General features: G+C 44.1%; 1 protein-coding gene across 2 annotated transcripts in view; it reads left to right on the forward strand.

Moving 5' to 3' along the window:
• The first annotated feature begins 15,574 nt into the window (after positions 1-15,574).
• Positions 15,575-26,774, forward strand: part of LOC135054721 (NACHT, LRR and PYD domains-containing protein 12-like) — a 411,740-nt gene continuing 400,540 nt past the window's right edge. The window contains exons 1-2 of one of the 2 annotated variants that reach the window (XM_063958010.1): positions 15,575-15,781; positions 16,117-16,168. The gene's annotated coding sequence lies outside the window, so the exon portion shown is untranslated. Of the gene's footprint in view, positions 15,782-16,073; positions 16,169-26,774 lie in introns of those variants that run through there. The other variant, XM_063958009.1, reaches the window with a different exon arrangement.

Below are 26,774 nucleotides of genomic sequence, written 5' to 3' on the forward strand. Positions count from 1 at the left end.
TGTGAGGAGGGGGATGTACACTGTGAAAGGGGTGAGGAATCGGAGGATGAGGAGGAGGTGGACATCTTGCCTCTGTAGAGCTAGTTTGTGCAAGGAGAGATTGATTGCTTCTTTTTTGGTGGGGGCCCAAACCAACCAGTCATTTCAGTCACAGTCGTGTGGCAGACCCTGTCGCTGAAATTATGGGTTTGTTAAAGTGTGCATGTCCTGTTTATACAACATAAGGGTGGGTGGGAGGGCCCAAGGACAATTCCATCTTGCACCTCTATTTTCTTTCATTTTTCATGTGCTGTTTGGGGACTATTTTTGAAGTGCCATCCTGTCTGACACTGCAGTGCCACTAGATGGGCCAGGTGTTTGTGTCGGCCACTTGTGTCGCTTAGCTTAGCCATCCAGCGACCTTGGTGCGCCTCTTTTTTTCTTTGCATCATGTGCTGTTTGGGGACAATTTTTTGGAAGTGCCATCCTGTCTTGATTGACACTGCAGTGCCACTCCTAGATGGGCCAGGTGTTTGTGTCGGCCACTTGTGTCGCTTAGCTTAGTCAAACAGCCACCTTGGTGCGCCTCTTTTTTTCTTTGCATCATGTGCTGTTTGGGGACAATTTTTTTGAAGTGCCATCCTGTCTTCATTGACACTGCAGTGCCACTCCTAGATGGGCCAGGTGTTTGTGTCGGCCACTTGTGTCGCTTAGCTTAGCCATCCAGCGACCTTGGTGCGCCTCTTTTTTTCTTTGCATCATGTGCTGTTTGGGGACAATTTTTTGGAAGTGCCATCCTGCCTGACACTGCAGTGCCACTCCTAGATGGGCCAGGTGTTTGTGTCGGCCACTTGTGTCGCTTAGCTTAGTCAAACAGCCACCTTGGTGCGCCTCTTTTTTTCTTTGCATCATGTGCTGTTTGGGGACAATTTTTTTGAAGTGCCATCCTGTCTCGATTGACACTGCAGTGCCACTCCTAGATGGGCCAGGTGTTTGTGTCGGCCACTTGTGTCGCTTAGCTTAGTCAAACAGCCACCTTGGTGCGCCTCTTTTTTTCTTTGCATCATGTGCTGTTTGGGGACAATTTTTTGGAAGTGCCATCCTGCCTGACACTGCAGTGCCACTCCTAGATGGGCCAGGTGTTTGTGTCGGCCACTTGTGTCGCTTAGCTTAGTCAAACAGCCACCTTGGTGCGCCTCTTTTTTTCTTTGCATCATGTGCTGTTTGGGGACAATTTTTTTGAAGTGCCATCCTGTCTCGATTGACACTGCAGTGCCACTCCAAGATGGGCCAGGTGTTTGTGTCGGCCACTTGTGTCGCTTAGCTTAGTCAAACAGCCACCTTGGTGCGCCTCTTTTTTTCTTTGCATCATGTGCTGTTTGGTGACAATTTTTTTGAAGTGCCATCCTGTCTTGATTGACACTTCAGTGCCACTCCTAGATGGGCCAGGTGTTTGTGTCGGCCACTTGTGTCGCTTAGCTTAGCCATCCAGCGACCTTGGTGCAAATTGTAGGACTAAAAATAATATTGTGAGGTGTGCGGTGTTCAGAATAGACTGGAAATGAGTGGAAATTATGGTAATTGAGGTTAATAATACTATGGGATCAACATGACCCCCAAATTCTATGATTTAAGCTGTTTTTAGGGTTTTTTGAAAAAAACACCCGAATCCAAAACACACCCGAATCCGACAAAAAAATTTCGGTGAGGTTTTGCCAAAACGCGTCCGAATCCAAAACACGGCCGCGGAACCGAATCCAAAACCAAAACACAAAACCCGAAAAATGTCCGGTGCACATCACTACTTATTACAGCTTGACAAAGGCAACACACGGCTTGACACCTGTTGTCCGCATTTCTGTTGAAATAATTCCACACCGAAGAGCTGATTTTTTTTGTATTTTGACTAGGCATGTCAATGGCCATATTCGTCCCACGGACAACAGGTGTCTCCCCGGGTGCCTGACTAAAACAAACCACCTCACCATCAGAATCCTCCTTGTCAATTTCCTCCCCAGCGCCAGCAACACCCATATCCTCATCCTGGTGTACTTCAACAGTGACATCTTCAATTTGACTATCAGGAACTGGACTGCGGGTGCTCCTTCCAGCACTTGCAGGGGGCATGCAAATGGTGGAAGGCGCAAGCTCTTCCCGTCCAGTGTTGGGAAGGTCAGGCATCGCAACCGACACAATTGGACTCTCCTTGGGTATTTATGATTTAGAAGAATGCACAGTTCTTTGCTGTGCTTTTGCCAGCTTAAGTCTTTTCATTTTTCTAGCGAGAGGATGAGTGCTTCCATCCTCATGTGAAGCTGAACCACTAGCCATGAACATAGGCCAGGGCCTCAGCCATTCCTTGCCACTCCGTGTCGTAAATGGCATATTGGCAAGTTTACGCTTCTCCTCAGACGCTTTTAATTTTAATTTTTGATTTTTGATTTTTGGGTCATTTTACTGAACTTTTTTTTTTGGATTTTACATGCTCTCTACTATGACATTGGGCATCGGCGTTGATGGCATTTCATCGTCTCGGCCATGACTAGTGGCAGCAGCTTCAGCACGAGGTGGAAGTGGATCTTGACTTTCCCTATTTTAACCTCCACATTTTTGTTCTCCATATTTTAATGTGCGGAATTATATGCCAGTATCAATAGCAATGGCCTACTACTATATATACTGCGCACAACTAAAATGCACCACAGGTATAGAATGTAGATGGATAGTATACTTAATGACGACACAGAGGTAGGTACAGCAGTGGCCTTCCGTACCGTACTGCTATATATAGTATACTGGTGGTCACTGTGTCAGCAAACTGCAAAACTAAAAAGCACCACAGGTATAGAATGTAGATGGATAGTATACTTAATGACGACACAGAGGTAGGTACAGCAGTGGCCTTCTGTACCGTACTGCTATATATAGTATACTGGTGGTCACTGTGTCAGCAAACTGCAAAACTAAAATGCACCACAGGTATAGAATGTAGATGGATAGTATACTTAATGACGACACAGAGATAGGTACAGCAGTTGCCTTCCGTACCGTAATGCTATATATAATATACTGGTGGTCACTGTGTCAGCAAACTGCAAAACTAAAATGCACCACAGGTATAGAATGTAGATGGATAGTATACTTAATGACGACACAGAGGTAGGTACAGCAGTGGCCTTCCGTACCGTAATGCTATATATAGTATACTGGTGGTCACTGTGTCAGCAAACTGCAAAACTGAAATGCACCACAGGTATAGAATGTAGATGGATAGTATACTTAATGACAACACAGAGGTAGGTACAGCAGTGGCCTTCCGTACCGTAATGCTATATATAGTATACTGGTGGTCACTGTGTCAGCAAACTGCAAAACTAAAATACACCACAGGTATAGAATGTAGATGGATAGTATACTTAATGACGACACAGAGGTAGGTACAGCAGTGGCCTTCCGTACCGTACTGCTATATATATTATACTGGTGGTCACCGTGTCAGCAAAACTCTGCACTGTACTCCTCCTATATAATATTATACTGGTGGTCCCGACTCCCCAGTCCCCACAATAAAGCAGCACACTGAGCCCAGATATGGAGTGTTTTTCAGGCAGACAACGTATAATGGTGGTCACTGTCAGCAAAACTCTGCACTGTACTCCTCCTATATAATATTAATTATACTGGTGGTCCCCAGTCCCCACAATAAAGCAGCACACTGAGCACAGATATGGAGTGTTTTTCAGGCAGACAACGTATACTGGTGGTCACTGTCAGCAAAACTCTGCACTGTACTCCTGCTGCTCCCCAGTCCCCACAATTAAGCAGTGTGAGCACAGATATATATGCAGCACACTGAGCACAGATATGGAGCGTTTTTTTCAGGCAGAGAACGGATAACTGGTGGTCACTGATCAGCAAAACGCTGCACTGTACTCCTCCTATATTATACAGCTGCTCCCCAGTCCTCCCCACAATGAATTAAGCAATAATGCACAATCAAATTCTACAATAACGGAGAGGACGCCAGCCACGTCCTCTCCCTAACATTTGCAATGCACGAGTGAAAATGGCGGCGACGCGCGGCTGCTTATATAGAATCCGAATCTCATGAGAATCCGACAGCGGGATGATGATGTTCGGGCGCGCTCGGGTTAGCCGAGCAAGGCGGGAAGATTCGAACCTGCCTCGGACCCGTGTAAAAAGGGTGAAGTTCGGGGGGGTTCGGTTTCCGAGAAACCGAACCCGCTCATCACTAGGTAGCCGGTAGTGTACACAGGACCCTATCATTAGGGATAGAACTGGAACAACCTATACTGCCGTAGTTCAGCTGGTTCAGATAATATTCTTCTCTCTCCTTTTTTTATAAGACAATAAATCAGTACGAGTAGGCAGCCGGTAGCATACACGGGATCCCTATCATTAATGATGGAACTGGAACAATATACACTGCTGTAGTTTAGCTGGTTCAGATAATATTCTTCTTATTTATAAGATTATAAATCGTTATACATTTGACACGGCACCACATGTTGTCATTGGTCTGGAATAGGGTGTGCCTCCATGTCAGCAGGGACGATGTACTAATAGATATTAAGTTCACAGGCAATGTTATGACGTAGTTCATCGTCAGTCACCTATTCTAATCATAATTGCATTTACACAAAAAATAAGATTTTACTTACCAGTAAATCTATTTCTCGTAGTCCGTAGTAGATGCTGGGGACTCCGTAAGGACCATGGGGAATAGACGGGCTCCGCAGGAGACAGGGCACTTTAAGAAAGAATTTGGATACTGGTGTGCTCTGGCTCTTCCCTCTATGTCCCTCCTCCAGACCTCAGTTAGAGAAACTGTGCCCGGAAGAGCTGACAGTACAAGGAAAGGATTTTGGAATCCAGGGCAAGACTCATACCAGCCACACCAATCACACCGTATAACTTGTGATAAACTTACCCAGTTAACAGTATGAACAACAACGGAGCATCAGATCAACCCTGATGCAACCAAACATAACCCTTATTGAAGCAATAACTATATACAAGTATTGCAGAAGAAGTCCGCACTTGGGACGTGCGCCCAGCATCCACTACGGACTACGAGAAATAGATTTACCGGTAAGTAAAATCTTATTTTCTCTAACGTCCTAGTGGATGCTGGGAACTCCGTAAGGACCATGGGGATTATACCAAAGCTCCCAAACGGGCTGGAGAGTGCGGATGACTCTGCAGCACCGAATGAGCAAACACAAGGTCCTCCTTGGCCAGGGTATCAAACTTGTAGAACTTTGCAAAAGTGTTAGAACCCGACCAAGTAGCTGCTTGGCAAAGCTGTAATGCCGAGACCCCTCGGGCAGCTGCCCAAGAAGAGCCCACCTTCCTTGTGGAATGGGCCTGCCCTTTACTGATTTTGGCAGCGGCTATCCAGCCGCAGAATGAGCCTGCTGAATCGTGTTACAGATCCAGCGAGCAATAGTTTGCTTTGAAGCAGGAGCACCCAGCTTGTTGGATGCATACAGGATAAACAGCGACTCAGTTTTCCTGACTCCAGCCGTTCTGGCTACATAAACCTTCAAAGCCCTGACCACATCTAGTAACTCGGAATCCTCCAAGTCACGAGTAGCCACAGGCACCACAATAGGTTGGTTCATATGAAAAGATGATACCACTTTAGGCAGAAATTGTGGACGGGTCCGCAATTCTGCTCTGTCCATATGGAAAACCAGATAGGGGCTTTTATTCTGACACACGCCTAGCCGAAGCCAAGGCTAATAGCATGACCACCTTCCACGTGAGATATTTTAACTCCACGGTTTTAAGTGGTTCAAACCAGTGTGACTTCAGGAAACTCAACACCACGTTTAGATCCCAAGGTGCCACTGGAGGCACAAAAGGGGGCAGAATATGCAGCACTCCCTTTACAAACGTCTGGACTTCAGGAAGAGAAGCCAGTTCTTTTTGAAAGAAAATGGATAGAGCCGAAATCTGGACCTTAATGGAACCCAATTTCAGGCCCAAAGTCACTCCCGACTGTAGGAAGTGAAGGAAACGGCCCAGCTGGAATTCCTCCATAGGGGCATTCCTGGCCTCACACCAAAAAAACATATTTGCGCCATATACGGTGATAATGTTTAGCCGTCACGTCCTTCCTAGCCTTTATCAGCGTAAGAATAACCTCATCCGGAATGCCTTTTTCTGCTAGGATCCGACGTTCAACCGCCATGCCATCAAACGCAGCCGCGGTAAGTCTTGGAACAGACAGGGCCCCTGTTGCAACAAGTCCTGTCTTAGAGGCAGAGGCCATGGGTCCTCTGTGAGCATTTCTTGCAGATCCGGATACCAAGTCCTTCTTGGCCAATCCGGAACAATGAGTATTGTTCTCACTCCTCTTTTTCTAATGATTCTCAGCACCTTTGGTATGAGAGGAAGAGGAGGAAATACATAAACCGACTGGAACACCCACGGTGTCACCAGTGCATCTACAGCTATCGCCTGAGGGTCTCTTGACCTGGCGCAATATCTTTGTAGCTTTTTGTTGAGGTGGGATGCCATCATGTCCACCTGTGGCAGTTCCCACCGCCTTGCAATCTGCGTGAAGACTTCTTGATGAAGTCCCCACTCTCCCGGGTGGAGGTCGTGCCTGCTGAGGAAGTTTGCTTCCCAGTTGTCCACTCCCGGAATGAACACTGCTGACAGTGCTCTTACGTGATTCTCCGCCCAGCGAAGAATTCTGGTGGCTTCCGCCATCGCCTCCCCTGCTCCTTGTGCCGCCTTGGCGGTTTACATGAGCCACTGCGGTGATGTTGTCTGATTGAATCAGCACCGATTGGTCGCGAAGCAGGGTCTCCGCTTGACTTAGGGCGTTGTATATGGCCCTTAGTTCCAGGATATTGATGTGAAGGCAAGTCTCCTGACTTGACCACAGACCCTGGAAATTTCTTCCCTGTGTGACTGCCCCCCACCCTCGGAGGCTTGCATCCGTGGTCACCAGGACCCAGTCCTGAATGCCGAATCTGCGGCCCTCTAGAAGGTGAGCACTCTGCAGCCACCACAAGAGAGACACCCTTGCCCTGGGGGATAGGGTGATCAGCCGATGCATCTGTAGATGTGATCTGGACCACTTGTCCAACAGATCCCCTTGAAAGGTCCTCGCATGGAACCTGCCGAAGGGAATGGCCTCGTATGATGCCACCATCTTTCCCAGGACTCGCGTGCAGTGATGCACCGACACCTGTTTTGGTTTTAATAGGTCTCTGACCAGTGTCAAGAGCTCCTGAGCCTTCTCCGTTGGGAGATAGACCCTCTTCTGGTCTGTGTCCAGAATCATGCCCAGGAAGGGCAGACGAGTCGTAGGAATCAACTGCGACTTTGGGATATTTAGAATCCAGCCGTGCTGTTGTAACACTTCCCGAGAGCGTGCTACGCTGATCAGAAACTGCTCTCTGGACCTCGCCTTTATGAGGAGATCGTCCAAGTATGGGATAATTGTGACCCCTTGATTTCGCAGGAGCACCATCATTTCTGCCATTACCTTGGTAAATATTCTCGGTGCCGTGGAGAGACCAAACGGCAACGTCTGGAATAGGTAATGACAATCCTGTACCACAAATCTGAGGTACGCCTGATGAGGTGGATAAATGGGGACATGAAGGTATGCATCCTTTATGTCCAGAGACACCATAAAATCCCCCCGTTCCAGGCTTGCGATGACCGCTCTGAGCGATTCCATCTTGAACTTGAACCTTTTCAGGTATATGTTCAGGGATTTTAAATTCAATATGGGTCTGACCGAACAGTCCGGTTTCGGTACCACAAACATGGTCGAATAATAACCCTTTCCTTGTTGAAGGAGGGGAACCTTGACCACCACCTGCTGAAGATACAATTTGTGAATTGCCGCTAATACTATTTCCCTCTCTAAGGGGGAAGTTGGCAGGGCCGATTTGAGGTATTGGTGAGGGGGCATCTCTTCGAATTCCAGCTTGTATCCCTGAGATACAATCTCTATCACCCAGGGATCCACCTGGGAGTGAACCCACTTGTGGCTGAAATTTCGGAGACGCGCCCCCACCGGGCCTAGCTCCGCCTGTGGAGCCCCAGCGTCATGCGGTGGATTTAGTGGAAGCCGGGGAGGACTTCTGTTCCTGGGAACTAGCTGTGTTGTGCAGCTTCTTTCCTCTGCCCCTGCCTCTGGCAAGAAAGGACGCACCTTCGACTTTCTTGCCTCTTTGTGATCGAAAGGACTGCATTTGGTAATACGGTGCTTTCTTAGGTTGTGAGGTAACAAATGGCAAAAAATTTGACTTTCCAGCAGTAGCTGTGGAGACCAGGTCCGAGAGACCTTCCCCAAACAACTCCTCACCCTTGTAAGGTAAAACCTCCATGTGCCTTTTTGAGTCGGCATCGCCTGTCCATTGCCGAGTCCACAGGATCCTTCTGGCAGAAATCGACATTGCATTTATTCTAGAGCCCAGTAGGCTAATGTCTCTTTGAGCATCTCTCATATACAGGACAGCATCTTTTATATGCCCCAGGGTCATTAATATAGTATCCTTGTCCAAGGTATCAAGTTCCTCAGATAAGGTATCCGTCCATACTGCTACAGCACTACACACCCATGTCGACGCAATTGCCGGCCTTAGTAAGGTACCTGAATGTATATAAATGGACTTCAGGGTACCCTCTTGCTTTCTATCCGCAGCATCTTTTAGGGTGGCCGTATCCTGTGACAGCAGGGCTACCCTTTTGGATAAGCGTGTGAGAGCTTTTCCACCCTAGGGGAGGATTCCCAGCGTAACCTGTCCGTTGGCGGGAAAGGATATGCCATAAGCATCCGTTTGGAAATCTGCAGTTTTTTATCTGGAGATTCCGAAGCCTTTTCACATAACTCATTTAGCTCATGTGAAGGGGGAAAGGTCACTACCTGCCTTTTTTCCCCATACATATGAACCCTCTTGTCAGGGACTGGGGTTTCCTCTGTGATGTGCAACACATCCTTAATTGCTATAATCATATAACGGATGGATTTAGCCAATTTAGGCTGTAACTTTGCATCATCGCCATCGACACTGGAGTCAGAATCCGTGTCGATATCTGTGTCAACAATTTGGGATAGTGGGTGCTTTTGAGACCCTGACGGCCTCTGCGACATAGGATCAGGCATGGGCTGAGACCCCGACTGTCCTAAGGCTTCAGCTTTTTCCAACCTTTTATGCAAGGAATTAACATTATCATTTAAAACCTTCCACATATCCATCCAATCAGGAGTCGGCGCCGTCGGCGGTGACCCCACATTAATTTGCTCCCGCTCTGCTTCCACATAGCCTTCCTCGTCAAACATGTCGACACAAACGTACCGACACACCACACACACAGGGGATGCTCTTTTTGAAGACAGTTCCCCCACAAGGCCTTTTGGAGAGACAGAGAGAGAGTATGCCAGCACACACCCCAGCGCTATATGTCCCAGGAATCACACAGTAACTTAGTGTTAACCCAGTAGCTGCTGTGTATAATGTTTTTGCGCCTAATTTATGTGCCCCCCCCCCCCCTCTCTTTTTACCCTATTCTACCGTGTTTCTGCAGGGGAGAACCTGGGGAGCTTCCTCTCAGCAGAGCTGTAGAGAGAAAATGGCGCTGGTGAGTGCTGAGGAAGAAGCCCGCCCCCTCAGCGGCGGGCTTCTGTCCCGCGTTTCTGTGTAAAATTATGGCGGGGGCTCATGCATATATACAGTGCCCAACTGTATATATGCCCAACTTTGCCAAGAGGTCTCTAATTGCTGCCCATGGCGCCGCCCCCTGTGCCCTGCACCCTACAGTGACCGGAGTATGTGGGTTTAATGTGGGAGCAGTGGCGCACAGCTGCAGTGCTGTGCGCTACCTCAGTGAAGACTGGAGTCTTCTGCCGCCGATTTCGAAGTCTTCTTGCTTCATTCACCGGCTTCTGTCTTCCGGCTCTGCGAGGGGGACGGCGGCGCGGCTCCGGGATCGGACGACAAAGGGTGAGATCCTGTGTACGATCCCTCTGGAGCTAATGGTGTCCAGTAGCCTAAGAAGCAGGACCTATCTTCAGTGAGTAGGGCTGCTTCTCTCCCCTCAGTCCCACGCTGCAGAGAGTCTGTTGCCAGCAGATCTCTCTGAAAATAAAAAAACCTAACAAAATACTTTCTTATAGCAAGCTCAGGAGAGCTCACTAAGTAGCAACCAGCTCGTCCGGGCACAGATTCAAACTGAGGTCTGGAGGAGGGACATAGAGGGAGGAGCCAGAGCACACCAGTATCCAAATTCTTTCTTAAAGTGCCCTGTCTCCTGCGGAGCCCGTCTATTCCCCATGGTCCTTACGGAGTCCCCAGCATCCACTAGGACGTTAGAGAAATAAGTCTATAGTCTAGAACACTGGCAAAGCGCTGGTATCATATTATTGGAGTAGTTTTTTTCATCGTTAGGTAGAAACTATTAGGACCTACCAGGGATATTTATACATACCCTTATTTACTGTTGAATTATTAAACTTGAACAATACGTACTGTTGGAATCTAGTCAACTGTAAATTATAACAGCATAGGGAGGTACATTATCACATGAACGAGAATATCTGTCGAGTTCAAAATCGAGTTACAAAGCCCTACCGGGGTTACCATCCCCCCTTAGAAATTACTAATGCACAGTATTGGGGTTCCTGCACTGGAGGGTGACAGAAAGGATCAATAATCCTATATTCAGTTTTCATACACTCAATCCCATATATTACTCATATTTTGTGGGGACATTGATTAAATAGCCCCAGCAGTGGAGTACTAGAAGTCTATAGAGCAGTTCCGGTATTGTGTAGTGGCAAATGCCAGGAGAGATCCGGGCCAGGTTATAGATCCATCCCAATTTACCTCAGGCATCAATACTTGCACCTTAAATATAGACAATAGACACGGGGGTATTCACTAAATTGTTGCATGCATTAGCAAGATACTATTTCAATAGTACCCCATGTCAATATAAATCTCTAACATTATATGTCATGGTTTATGTGTCCTTGGACGCAGTATTGTCCTACCTTCAATACTACCAGCACCTTTATTTACATTGTAGGTAAGGTCAGCAACGATGCAGATCTCCAGATAGGATTTGGATTCCCCTACCCTTTTCTGCTAGTTAATAGGGGTGTATGCACCACAACACACATAGCGGGACAAAGGATAGTGGATAGAGTACATATATTCCTTTATTGACAGTATCACATTGTTCCAGGTAGCCATCAGTATATACACCAAATATGTGAATATTAAGCATAAGAAACACGAATTTCTATGAATATTAATTATTCATTAATATTTACAGTACACATTGATTGATCCAATTGGACTTCAAACTTCCTGTAAAATAGATAGTCTGTGATTATAGTAGTGCAGTCAACGGAGCAGACAATTTTAATTCTTTCACCTTTTCTATTTTTGACCACATATATCTTTTGCATTGATTTTATAATATATTTTGCTGCCTTGTTTACCAATATATGGTTTTTCAATATAGAAATAAAAGTTATGTTTTAATGTTTATTGTGCACCTTATCGGTACAACCCCATTCCGTTTCTTACATTTCTATGTTTATGAGGCAGCCCTGAGTATTACTACCAGCCTCAGCAAAGATTGTTAGTATATCAATTAAGGAGTCATGAAAATTGAGTGCTATGTATGTGTTAACTATAGCAATAACATGTTAGCTTGTGTTAATAAGCAATACAATAATAAAATAGTATTAACAATGAATAAAAGCAAAACAAATACTTGCTGATTAGCGATAATGTTATACCTCTCAGCCGGGTAAGCTTGGGAATAGGTTACTTATGGCTTGAAAGCATGCTAACACTAAACTTGCCCTGACACTTCCTTTTAGGGGCTAGATTTACTAAGAATCTTGTTTTACCCAAGATAAAACAGGGTGGTGATCAATCTGGCATGGGTGAATTTTTCTGATTCAAACAAGAAAATGTACTATTGTTGTGTTTTCTGGAATAGTATTTTTCAAAGGTGTATGAAATCATTTTTATTTTTATTCATGTTTTAGTCAAGTTTGGCCAGTGACATAAATTCCTAAGTCAATGTTTGCAAAACACGAGGGTATTCCAGTCCAGGTTTACAAAATATAGGAGAACATGGATGCCACTTACAATCATTGTTTTATTGGTAGAAAGTGTCACATGTGCCACTGATATGACAAAGCCTTATAAATATTCCCCACACCATCAGACCTTGTTTCAGGAATCGGCATCTGGCACAATGAATCTTACCAGCATGCTGGTGCACTAGTTTGCGGAAGTCAGGCTCTTATGCTGACTGTCCGGCTCTTTTGTTTCACTGCTGTGCCCAGTGTACACCACTTCATGGACTATGTTGTTTGGCCTCCAATCTGGACTGTGGGCACCACCATGATACCTGTCGGCATCCACTGCGGTCAGGTCACCAATCACCCCAAGCCAGGGGGATATAAAGAAGGCAGTGACTAGTTACCAACCCTAGTTACCCTTGAACAAACTGTCACTTCCTGAGCAATGTTCCAGGCTCCGTACCTCTGACTATAGTTGTCCACTGTCTGTATTCTCATTCAGGTTCAGCCTGTTCCCTGCAATATTCCTTCTGAGCTTTAGTCAGTTCCACTCTGCATACCTCCCAACATGACCCTCTCCAGGAGGGACACAATGCTCTGCCTCTGGACTTTTCTCTTACTGTATGATTGCCAGCACCTGTGTTGAACAGGTTAATGGATAAGAAAGGAGTTTCAGCACAGGTGATAGCAATCATACATTAAGAGGGAAGTCCAGGAGCAGCGCATTCTGTCCCTCCTGGAGAGGGTCATGTTGGGAGGTATGCCTCTGACCTCAGTAACATCCTCTGTGTCTGCTTTCACATGAGGCATTGTCAGTCCCAGACTGACAATTCCAAGACCAGCTGTGTTCAGCCTATCCAATACAACTGATGTGTTCAGCCTAACACAGACTTACCTGCTGCTCATGTCTGACTTAAGTGTACCTGTGAATACCATCTCTACACAGTGTTATGTTCAGTCCTTGTATGAACAGGTTATCATCTCATACCAGCTCTGTGTTAATAGTAACTTCATCAGTTCCTGTCTGATACTAACATCATCGGTTCCAGTCCAATAGTAACATCTTCAGTTCTAGTCTGATATTAACATAATCAGTTCCATCCTAATAGTAACACCATCTGTTATAGCCAATACATGCACCTTTGATTCCAGTCTGTTACCATTGTCTTCTGTACCAGTTATATACTCCAGTGCATATTATCTCCATCAGTTCTTCCACACTGGTGGAAGTGCCAGTAGACCCAGCCAGAGGGCCGCAACCAGCACAATTGATGACTTCACAAGAATCACACATGTGTACTTCATCGAAACATAGAAGGCAAGTTCAGACCATGCTAGTGGAGACTGCAGGGGGAATGAACCAGACCCATATGAGATGAGATATGTTGGATTTCAAGAAACAGGAACACCTAAAATAAAGCTGAACCAAGAACTACAGAGAAAGTTTGTTACATTGGCCATTCCAGCAGCAAAAAGTGTTTCTGAAACAATAGCTGACAATGCAGATATCCACACTCAAGTCAAAGTTCTAAGGAAAACAACAAAGGAAAACTACCCAAGAGATACTATGAGGAATTTCCTAACAGAACATTCTATGAACATCAAAATATTCAGGAAGCAAAGTCATGCAACGACTGGGAAGAATGGAAATCAGCAATAGACAAAGAGCTGGCTTCTCCTAATGAAAGTGGTGCACGGACTATAGTCACCAGGCAAAGCCACCACAAAACAGTAAAGAATAAAAGGATCTTCTTTAAAAAGCTGAATAAAGATGGGACCATTGCATGTTATAAAGCCTGTCTTGTTGCAAAGGTATATACATAGAAATCTGCGACTGAATCTTCTGTCTTATGGTGAGGAACATTACATTTAGTCATTGCGATATTGTCATTTATGACTTAATACTATACCAACCAGACTTTGACTGAGATTTATTAAATTGAGAATTGCTAGCAGAAATTTACATGGAACCTCCCAAACACTGTGAGGAGTGTTTCTAAGAAGAAGTGTGTAATTGCACATTAGTTTTTTTTGGTACAATACGTTAGATGCAGTACTACTTGAAATTGACTTTGGGGATCATTCCGACCCGATTGCACACTGCAGTTTTTCGCAGCTCAAAAATCCGGTCACTACTGTGCATGCATATGCACCGCAATGCGCAGGCGCATCGTACGGGTACAAAGTGGCTTGTTGCCGAGTGATGGATTTAATGAAGAATCCATTCACACAGCCGATTGCACGGAGATTGAGAAGAAGAAGGTGTTTGTGGGAGACAACTGACAGTTTTCTGGGAGTGTTTGGAAAAACGCAGGCATGTCCAAGCGTTTACAGGGCGGTTGTCTGACGTCAGTTCTGGGACCAAGAAGACTGAAGTGATTGCAGCGGCTGAGTACGGTAAGTTCTGAGCTACTCAGAAACTGCACAAAATGTTTTTGCAGAGCTCGGCTACACAGGCGTTCGCACACTTGCAAAGCGAAAATACACTCCCCTGTGAGCGGCGACTATGTGTTTGCAGTGCAAGCAGGACTTTTGCCCGGGGCACCGCCTTCCGGAGGGCGCCGGCGCCATCCGGAGGGCGCCGCACCGTGGCAAGATCCACCACTGTGCAGAGTGCCCCCCAGCAGTGCCCCCGCGCTGTGCCTCCCCCCGCTGTGAGAAGGGAACCAGATGCTAAGCGTCTAGTTTCCCATCGTGGCGCTGGTCCCCCCCGCTCTGAAGGGAATCAGACGCTATGCGTCTAGTTTCCCTTCATGGAGAGGACCTTTGCTGTGCGGTGCGCGATGACGTCATCACGCACCGCACAGCATTGTAGCACAGACGCTAGGGGTCATAATTGACCTCTAGTGCCTATGCTGTGCTATGGGGGAGACGTCATGACTGACTTCTCTCCCATAGATCAGAGGAGAAGAGCGGCGCCGGGGGGAGGTCTGCAGGTCTGGAATCAGGAGCGGGGTATAGTAAGTATACTTTGTTTGTTTATTATTTCCTTTCAGTGGCGCTACAAATGGGGGCGTGACTGACCACGCCCCCACATTAAGCCACGCCCCTAACTTTTGCCCGGGGCGCCGCAAGGGCAAGAACCGGCTCTGGTTTGCACGGTTACTAAAAACAGCTAGCGAGCGATCAACTCGGAATGAACCCCTTAGTATGTTCAAAGACTTATCATTGTCCCTACCACAGGTACATAGAGCAGAAACATCATTGTACTGTACGTGGATGATTTGTTACTAGCAGGCCAAGAGCAGCACATAAGAAGTGTCAATCATCTTTACTCTCTTTTCTCTCTAGTAACTAATTACAAATATCAGCTCTGGTATTTGTATAATTACTTATTGCCCTCAGATGCGTGGAAATGATGGCTGAAGGTATGGACATCATGGTCCTGTAACTTTCCAGATTTCACTTTCTCTTCCTGTTTTTTAAAGCAAATCCCTTTAGCTTTAAAATGGTTGAGGTCAGTCTCCATGCATGTAACAGTACACTGATGGCAGTATATAGGAGAGTATGAGGAGGAATGCAGTGTGTGACTCCCTGCCCTGGGGGCTGTGCAGACGCTGCTCTGTCATCAGACGTTAGTTCTGCAAATATCAGGAAATAACTCTGTGGGGGGTTTTCTTTCATTTCTGTAGATTCTTGTTCAGTTTACACCAGACCTATTTCTCATACATCTGTTATTAACGCAGTCAGTCCAGAGCCAGAACTCAGGTAAGGCTACTCAGGTGTAAATGTTTTCTGGACTATCTTCTAAATCAGGTGTAGCCTAGCTGTGGCCCTCCAGCTGCTGTGGAACTATACATCCCAGCATGTATAGGGCATGCTGGGATATGTAGTTTCACAGCAGCTGAAGTGCTGCAGTTTGCCTGCCCCTGTTCTAAATAGAGATCTGTAATTAAAGCAATATAGAGAGGTTACCGGTAATTCATCCTAATTGCTGATTGGCTGATGTGTATAAAGTGACCTCTGCAGTAGTCAGTAATAATGAAGCCTTTGGAAAGTATCCCAGATTTATGTGCAATAATCTGCATTTTATTTCCTACTAGGACATGTAAGATCTCATTACCTGCTACGTGATGGCCACTTCCTCCTTCACAAGTGAGTGTCAGCTTTTGTAATCACTTGTTTTATTAATCCTATTATCCATTGCTTGCACAGGCTCATACAGAGCTTAATGCAATTGACACAATTTATATCTAGGCATAAATCAGGTTAGATATAAGCAATATGCATGGTACTCAATGCGGCATGTGTCTGAGGATATGATGCAGAATGGATATGTGTGGTGGTAATGTAAGTAATCTGCCCTGTGTAATACATACTGCATACCTCCCAACAAGACCCTCTCCAGGAAGGACAGAATGCTCTGCTTCTGGACTTCCCTCTTAATTTATGATTGCCATCACCTGTGCTGAACAGGTTGATGGATAAGATAGACGTTTTAGCACAGGTGCTGGCAATTATACATCATGAGGGAAGTCTAGGAGCAGCGCATTCTGTCCCTCCTGGAGAGGGTCATGTTGGGAGGTATGTATACCATACCTCCCAACATGACCCTCTCCAGGAGGGACAGAATGCTCTGCTCCTGGACTTCCCTCTTAATGTATGCTTGCCATCACCTGTGCCAAATCACCTTTCTTATCCATTAACCTGTTCAACACAGGTGCAGACAATCATACATTAAGAGAGAAGTCCAGGAGCAGAGCATTGTGTCCCTCCTGGAGAGGGTCATGTTGGGAGGTATGTATACTGTAGTGTGGATCTTATGCTATCACCTTAGCTCTATTGTCAGCCGGGGCATATCCAGAAGAAAATGACAGGGGGCAGCATGATAGGGGTAGGGGGGAGGTTAATGGAACTAGGTATATTTGTGCGTGCTCCAGAAAATGAGTGTGGTCTTATTAAAAGGGGCATGGTAGAGGGACATACAGAGGGTGACATACAGAGGAACATATACGGTGAGATACATGGGGTGACAGAGGAACATACACATGGTGACTGTGGCACATATACATGGGGTGACAGGGCGGCATACACAGGGCCACAGTGCAGGGCCGGATTAAGCCTTCTAGGGGGCCCAGGGCACTTAAGACAGGGGTCCTGGGGAAAGGGGGGTGTACAGTATATTACATTGTGCATACCTCTCTACATGATCCATTCCAGGAGGGACAAAATGTTCTCTACCTGGACTTCCCTTTTAAAATATGATTGGCGTTACCTGTATTTAACTATTTAAATGCTGCACAGTTCTGACTTGTAGCAGATTCAAATGTGTGTGTGTGCGTGTGTGTGTGTGTGTGTGTGTGTGTGTGTGTGTGTGTGTTGAGCTGCTATGTAGTTTTAATATGAAATATGTTCCAAAGACACTGCAGTGTAATTACACACAATTCTGATATTGAGGGTCATTCCGAGTTGATTGCTCGCTATGGATTTTCGCAGCGCAGCGATCAGGTAAACAAATAGTGAAACTGCGCACCCGGGATCCGTATGAAATACCTCCAATCAAAATCCCGACGTTCAAAATCCTGACACCAATTGACCGATGGTCAAAATCCCGACAAGGTCAAAATCCCGACATGGACAAAATACCGACATTTAAAATACCGACAAGGTCAAAATACCGACATGTAGAATGCCGACAGGTCAAAAAATACCGACATGTGTTTTTTGTTGGTTTTTTGTGTGTATGTCGACATAAGTCAACATGGACACCATATAAAGTGTACCGCGTCCCCTCGCAAGGCTCTCTGCGCTCGCCATGCTTCGGGCACACTATTATATTCCCCCTCCAGGTCCACTGGGATGGTAAAGTATGAACAAGTCGATTTCAATGAAAAAAATCATGAAAAACTCATGTCAGTATTTTGACCTGTCGGGATTTTGACCATCGGTCAATTGGTGTCGGGATTTTGAACGTCGGGATTTTGATTGGAGGTAAACTGACTGCATCCCGCGCACCCACCGCAATGCACATGTGCGTTGTATGGGTACAAAGAGCATCATTGCTGTGCAATGGATCTAGCGAGGAATCCAGTCGCACAGCCAACCTCAAGGAGATTGACAGGAAGTGGGAGTTTATGGGTGGCAACTGACCGTTTTCAGGAGTGTTTGGAAAAATGCAGGCGTTTGCAGGGCGGGTATCTAACATCAATTCCAGGTCCTTTATCTCAGCAATCATCGCACAGAATAGGTAACTACAGGGCTGGTCTTGTACTGCACAAAATGTGTTTATGGCCGCTCAGCTGCACTCCTGCAAAGCGAAAATACACTCCCCCATGGGCTGTGACTATGCGTTTGCATGGCTGCTAAAAGTAGCTAGCGAGCGATCAACTTGTTCTTACCAGAATGCCCTGTTGTAGCAAGCGCTCTATTACTGGGTAAACTCCTAACTCCACCTCTGGCTTCAGAGGGTACTGTGGGATTTTTGGAGCTATCCTACCATCTTTTACTTGCACAACTACTGGAGCTACGTTTGCCATCAATCCAGTGTCCTGTCCGTCTTTAGTCCAAAGTGACTCTGGTATCTGGGATGTCATTTCTTCTACTTGGGATGGAGTCTTATTTGTCATGATGGTATGTGACATTAATTTTGATGGGGAGTCTAACATGTCTCGCACTTCCTGAGCGTGATTCTCAGGTATGTCCAAGAATACACCTCCAGGAGTACAATAAATGACGCACCCCATTTTACACAGTAAATCTCTTCCCAGGAGATTAGTAGGTGCCGATGCAGCCAGCAAAAAGGAATGCTTGGTATGTAAAGGCCCTATTGTAATCTCGGCTGGCTTGCTAACAGGGTAGTGCTGGACTACTCCTGTTACTCCCATGGCTGGAATTGTCTTACCAGTGGTTCTCATGCCCACTGTCGAATTTATCACTGATTTGGCCGCCCCCGTATCTACAAGAAAGTTTAATGATTTACCAGCTACATTAATTGCGATTTCAGGTTCACTTCCAAGACTTGCAATCAATTTTACTGGTTGCAGATTACAGGTATGGCCACACCCCTATTGGGTATGGTGACCTCCCTGAATCCCGCTGGCAGCAACTACTTGTGAAGGGGTTAAATGGGAACTACCAGAGGCTTGCCAATCTCTGTTCGGGGGGTATCTTTTTGTTTCCCTTGCATGTGGCTCATAACTCCGTTTCTGCGGACCCTGCTCCCAATGTCGTGTGTCGTGTCGTTGTCTAGGGGGTTGATATGAGTTTTGTGAATTTTTCACTCTACAGTCTCGTGCTATGTGTCCCTGTCTATGACAAGAAAAACAAGTTACCACATTTGACTTACCCACAGGGTTTGGTGATTTATACAAAGGCTGCCTTGTGGTCAGGGCTTGTATACTTACGGCCATTAATTTATCACCTTGTAATTCCCTGTGTCTGGTGATATTCCGATCATGATCAATAGCAGCCTCTCTCAAAGTAGCCACCGACAGACCTCGCCAACATGGTTGCGTGGTCTGAACCCTGGTCTTTAATGCCTCTTTTAAACCATCCATTAGTACCGATACTGCTACTTCTCGATGGTTTATGTTTGTTTTAATGTCCTCTATGCCTGTGTATTTTGCCATCTCTAATAATGCCCTGTGAAAATACTCTACAGCTGTTTCTGACTCCTTTTGTTTAATGGAGAATATCTTGTTCCATTTAACTACCGCTGGGAAATACTCCTTTAACTGTAAGCTTATTCTTTTTACATTATCTTTGTTGTACACATCTGTAAGAGGTACATCCTGATCTAATCCACAGTCAGCTAAAAATTGAGCTGCGTCGACATTGGAGGGTAAACAAGCCCTCAGCAATATCTGCCAATCTTTGTTATTGGGCTCTAAAGTGTTTCCTAGGTCTCTGATGTATTTTTGGCTAGCAACCAAGTCTTTTCTGGGGTCAGGGAATTCAGACACTATGGTCCTTAATTCCATTCGGGAAAACGGGCTGTACATGGCAATGTTCCTAACAGGAGTGACTCCTGAAGTGTCCGTTTTCCCATTTGGCACTACTATTACCTTAACAGGATTTATCATGGCAACATCATTCTGTGTAGATTCTACAACCTGTGGTGAAATGGCTTCAGCATAGTGTATGGTGCCGTACTTACCCGTAGATACGACCTCACCTGTCCCTCCGCTAGGGGCCTTTGTTACTAATCTCGGGGGTGGAGCTGTGCCTACTGTTGTTTCTGATATGGTGGCTGCTAGAGAGAGCGCCGATATTGTTGCCGATTCGTCCTCTTGATCACACTCCTGGGGAAAGTTCAAAACAGGATACAACTTGCACGGGTTAATACTTGCATTGGTTAACTTATTAACATTTACACAGTTGCTAAGTGTTTGTTTGTTACACCCTAATGCGTCATTCTCCGCAACCAATTTCTCTCCTAATATGTATGGTGGCGGCGGGGCCGTGGCTATCAGTTTTCTGATAGGGCCAGATCCCGCCGCCTGAGCCAATCCTCTCTGTATTTCACCCTCCTGTTGCCATAACTGCAAATAATCATAATGTTGGATTCGTCTCTTTGTTGATTTAATGAGACATATCCTCCTCCTTAAATTTTGCAACACTTCTGGGCTAAAGCTGCCTACTCTTGGGAATTTCTCCCCGTCATGTACAGGCATTTTCTCCCATTCATCACATAAAACCTCTGTGTGTAAACCATATTTTTCACACATTACGTACCTTGCCGACCCGACTGGTCGGTTTACTAAATCAACCCGAACCGAGGTTGATCGCCCCCTTCCTGAACAATTGGCCCCCATAACTTGCAGGTGTTGCTTTACCTTCAATCAGGAACTTCAGCGAACCCTTACACAAACCGAAATGTTCACGATAGGCAGACGGTGGCGGTTTACCGAGTACCCCACTCACTCCTCGCCCACGTTGGCCAGTACTGCAATCACTGTATCCAGAGCTGTTGTACCCAACCTAGGGCCCCTGTGAACCTTTATTTACTGGGGCGTGCTGGCACTACCAGTCCCCAGCAAGTATCGGTTGTTGGATAGTTCCTGAGTGACCAGCGAACCTCCCTTAAAATAAAAAAAATTCACAAATCACGTTAGAATGTACAAATAGCGTTTGTGACCCCTCTAGTGTACGCAAATGGTACTGGGTCAAATTACTAACTAATGCACACAATTACGTGCGGTACAATCGTTCAGCACATAAGCAACTAATCTTATGTGCGGAGCGACCAGTGGAATCGAAAATTACGGCTGCGAATTCCTTCAGCCAGAGCTTTAAATGGCCTATATGGGTTTAGCACCAACCCCCTGGGTTGTGCTCCTTTTCTCTATAGCGGACTTCCTTGTCTGCTGTACCTGGACCTCCTGGTCTGCTCTACAGTATGACCTCCTGGTCTGCTATACTCTAATGCTCAAATTTTATGTTTAACCAGAGATGCCTCCCTAGCCACCATGCACGTCACTTACATGTATGTACTCCTGCGAGAACTCGACTCCTTGTGGTTCAACCTCAAAAAAATTGTATAAACTTAAAAACACTCACTCATCACATGTACACTTTTGTTTCTATTTCTATTTCTGCACAGAAATTTTCTTTAGACCAGATGTGTTGTGAATTTGGAGAAGGATCTGTTAATCTAAATTTCGGACACTAAAATAGACTTGCGCTACTTACCACGTTGCCACCTTTCCGCCTGTTGCAATAACACTATCGTGTGATTTGAGTTACGTGGGCGTACCCGGACGCTCCGTTGCGTAATATACGCTGCGTGCGTCGGCCTTTGAGTTGCGTACGCGAGTCTCAGCCCTTTGTTAGAGACACGTGCACGCAAAGCAAATATCCACCGTAACACAATGTACACGTTTATCAATGTAGATGATCCTCGATCATCTACCGCACACCACACCAATCTCTCCATTTACCTTTAGGCAGAGCTGTGTGTTTTTCACTTTACACTTTAATGTATTACTTTTACACTTTTAACTATGAAATAGCGACAAATCTCTCTTAGCACGTTTATCAATTATAAAATGGCAAACAGGAGAGTGATATGAAAATACACGAATGAAAAAGAAATGCAGATATGCGTGCGTGTGTACGCAAGACAGAAAATAAACAGTTTTAAAAGACACTAGCGTTTTGTTCTTACCTCCGGTCCCGGATTCCTTCAGCACCCTTTACTAAGCGAAGCAGACGCTTATCCAAACAGCACTATGAGGAATATGATCTCCCGCCCTTTGCTGATGGATAATGTCTGCTGAAATTACCTAGCAGAGATATGTGAAGGACGGGCGAGCCGCCAATTGATAAAGCTAAATATTTATCTTATATAAAACCCTTTAAGAGGTCTAAGAACACTGTACGCTATTTACGTATGGAGTACCGTAAGGGTACGCATGTTGCGTAACAATCGCTTAGCCATAGTTGAGACGCTCAAGCGTCACGTTCGCTCACGGCCAAGAGATCACAGGCAGGCACGCTATTGGCTGCCGACTAACGTAATGATTCGCTATGGCGTAGCGGACGCTCGGGACCACGAGGAGATCCCCAGCGGCGCAGACGCTCACGATGTTAAACCTTTATAACTAAACCATAAACAACATAATATGCAGTGAAACCTTAGTGTAGCGATAGAGTGTAGATGCAACACGGTGTAACCTTATTAACTTAAAAGCTGTTCGAGCGTCACCGATGCTCTGAGAATACTTAACACTATAAGAAATACACAGATACCGTGCTTAGGGTCTAATGCCTTATATGAATGTTATTACTTGCAAAAAGATAAATACAGTACAAGTCACACACTACAATATAACATAGACTAACTAACCAGATAACTACACAGGAAATACAATACAATTACGTTTAAGGGAAAATGAGAGAGAAAGAGGAGAAGAGAGAGATAGAGAGAGATATATGGCCCACACTAACAACAAAGACAATATGATTGCGGAGAAAACTTACGCACAAAGGGGAACGATCGCATGCGCCTCGATATCCAGCTCCCGATTATCAGCAATGAGAACCGTTGAAGAGAGTGAGCTGGATATGGTCGGCCTGTCTATTTATGCCCCACACACAATACAGTTCAATGGTCCCTACAATCTCATTGTTCATTGGACACAGGAATTCGTCTTCGCATCATAACAAAAGGTCATAGGTTGATTCATACAGGTGGGCTGTGTCCATTTCCAACTGCTCAGGTGGGTGGGAAACTAGGTTTCCCGCCGCATGGCTAAGTAAGTGCAAATAATATTAAATGGACATAAACTTCTTATGTCCATAACTATTCGCACGAGCGATTAATCCGCTCCAAACCTACACCGGAATATTGCTAATTAAATACTCTTCCGATGGATACTAAACACCACTGTATGACCCGTGTTGGACCCTTCGTATCAAACAAAGGGGGATCCCTCTGTCCAGGAACATGCTATATTAACTAAACTTTCAGAATCTATCAAAGGGACCATGATCTACAAAATACATTATATAGTGAAAATATGTAACAAATACTATGAAAAATATATAGAGTGATGCAACTTGCGCCTTCCTAGCTGCAGCTCTGTCCTGCTCACAAGAACACCACCTCTTAAATTGACATATATTTTAACACACAGAAGAGCGGTCCTCAGGCGCTGCTAGGTTTTCTCAAAATAATTTCGTGAACACAGGTCTGTAGATATATATGAGAAGAGATCACCACAGCATCATAATAATCAACTCTGATCTTTTCTGGAGTGGTCTCCTTTACTCACCGTTAAACAGTGAGATGCATGCACATAAAGGTATCTTTAGTAAAAAGATACCTTTATGTGCATGCATCTCACTGTTTAACGGTGAGTAAAGGAGACCACTCCAGAAAAGATCAGAGTTGATTATTATGATGCTGTGGTGATCTCTTCTCATATATATCTACAGACCTGTGTTCACGAAATTATTTTGAGAAAACCTAGCAGCGCCTGAGGACCGCTCTTCTGTGTGTTAGAAAATATGTAACAATTGAGTCGCACGCTACGATCACATAAACTCTACCGTAAATGCGCATACCATGCGCCTGCGGGTGCCCGCGACTGCGAGTATGCGCACGCACGGGAGAGTGTACGCATGCGCAGAGCGGACATGTATGAGGTGCAAATATGGCAGTGTGCATAGTGATATTTTTCTGACTTTGACAACCCCTTTCCACTTCACCCCCTTCTACAAGGAGACATTTTTTAGATGCAAAAAGGAGCATTCAGCTCCCTTATACCCAAAGAAAGGAAGAACTCCATTACAGAATGGATTCTCCACAGGGCCTAAAAAGAAGGTTAAACATTGAAGAAGAGAAAAGAGGGGCAGTGGGAGGATCGCCAAAAAAAAAGAAAAAATCCAGCCAATCCCCTAGAGAAAAATCGACAGGAATTATCAACTTATCCAATAAACAACTATCCGAACCACAAAGCAAGGTACTAGAAAAAGGTTTGAAATTCGCTCCTGATACACATACTAATCTGTTTAATTTGTTTATAGATTTAAATAAATATGTCCGCAGCTTAACTCTGCAAAGACATTTTAAAAAAAATCCTGTACCAAAGTTGGCTTATGATCGTCCAAAAAAACCTTTAGTTTCACTCCCATCTAAATATTTTCCAATCGAATCCAAAGGGAGCCGCATTGACATTTTTTTTATTGTGTTAAAGAGGATTTAAAAAAATTAGAGATAGACACAAAGATACATAAAAACTGTAATCTTAATGCAACAGAGAAACAGGCAATAAAACAATTAAAAACTGACAATACAATAGTAATCAAGCAGGCTGATAAGGGGGGGGCAGTTGTAATTCAAAATCGAGATCAATATCTCATAGAGGCTTATAAAATCTTTAATGAGATCAATACTTATAAGAAACTTATAAGAAACTGGAGACAGATCCTACAATAGAATATCAAAAAGGACTCTTTCAAATACTAAATACAGCTAAAATAGATGGTTTAATCAATGAAAAAGAGTTTGAATACTTGTATATTAAACATCCACGATTAGCCACTTTATATCATATACCTAAAGTTCATAAAAATAAACACTGCCCCCCTGGAAGGCCTATTATATCAGGAATGGACTCTTTAACAGCAAACCTGTCACATTATATTGATTTAAAACTGCAGAAATATGTAACAAATCTTAAGTCATATATCAAAGACTCTATGAATATTCTTAACATCTTAAATGAAATGTCATGGAACTCAAATTACAAATGGTTAACAATAGATGATCCGTCATTATATTCATCAATTCCACATCATAAGAGTTTGGAAGCAGTTAAAAGGAAACTATTAGAGGATAGTGAAGTATCTACTAAGGAACGTCAATTTATATTGGACAGTATTTCATTTATACTCAACCATAATTACTTTAAATTTGAAGGTGATTTTTATTTACAGTGTCAGGGTACGGCCATGGGAACAAAATTGCACCCGCGTATGCAAATATTTTCATGGGAGATTGGGAACATCGTTTTATCTATGATACCGATTGGGAATTGAATCATATAGCATTATATAAGAGGTATATTGATGATCTTATTATCATTTGGATAGGAGATCAAAACAGCATTGAAGGCTTTATGGAATACATTAATACGAATAACTACAATCTGAAATTTACTTTTAAGACAGATGCTGAAAAAATAGATTATTTGGATTTAATACTAAAGGGCTCTACTGCAGGAAAAATAGAAACATCTACTTTCTTTAAAGATACCGATATGAATAGTTATATTCCGGTTGACAGTTGCCATCTTCCTATTTGGAAACAAAATATCCCTTATGGACAATTTCTTAGAATTAGAAGGAACTGCAGTGAAGATTCAAGTTATTGGATACAATCAGAAAAATTAGCAGAAAGATTTTTTGAAAGAGGTTACTGTAAAGAAAAGATTGAAGAAGCTAGAATCAGAGCATTTAGAAAAAAATTGATTAGAGTTACTTAAACCAAATAAAAACAAAGAGCAAACAGTTATAAATAATAGACCCTTTATTACCCAATTCAACAAGGAACATTTACAAATTAAAAAGATTATTGAAAAAAAATTGGCCAATTTTACAGAGAGATCCCATTTTTTTGAAACAATCAGGATGCTTTCCATGCACTAGATGCATCTGTTGTAAATTTATTGAAAAATCACCTGTAATTTATGATGAATTTAATAAAAAATCATTTAGTTTAAGAGGGGTCCATACTTGTAACTCTACATTTGTTATTTATAGAATCACATGTGGATGTGGAAAAGCTTATATTGGAAAAACCAAACGGATGATTAAAATACGAATCCAAGAGCACTTAAGGAAAATTAAGAATAAAGTCAATACACACAGTGTACCGAGACACTTTACGGAAGTCCATAACTCCGACACTAAAAGTTTAAAATTTTCCATATTGGAACATATTATCGAAAATGATAGGGGAGGCAGTAGACAGCTACAATTATCCAAAAGAGAGTCCTATTGGATTTTCACTTTAAACACCCTCATTCCATTTGGAATGAATGAGGGTATTGACATTGTTTATTTTTTGTAAGCTAGCAGTTTTAGATCAATCCCTATTTTTAGGTCAGTTTTATACATCATTAACTACTTTAAATATATTAATTAATTGGTTTCAGCTTTATAATAGGGTTATTGTGGGTTATAGTTATGTGTATATGTGCATATATATATATATATATATATATATATATATATATATGTATGTTTATTATAAAAA

The sequence above is a fragment of the Pseudophryne corroboree genome, chromosome 3 (assembly GCF_028390025.1).
Source record: "Pseudophryne corroboree isolate aPseCor3 chromosome 3, aPseCor3.hap2, whole genome shotgun sequence".
NCBI classification, from domain to species: Eukaryota; Metazoa; Chordata; class Amphibia; order Anura; family Myobatrachidae; genus Pseudophryne; species Pseudophryne corroboree.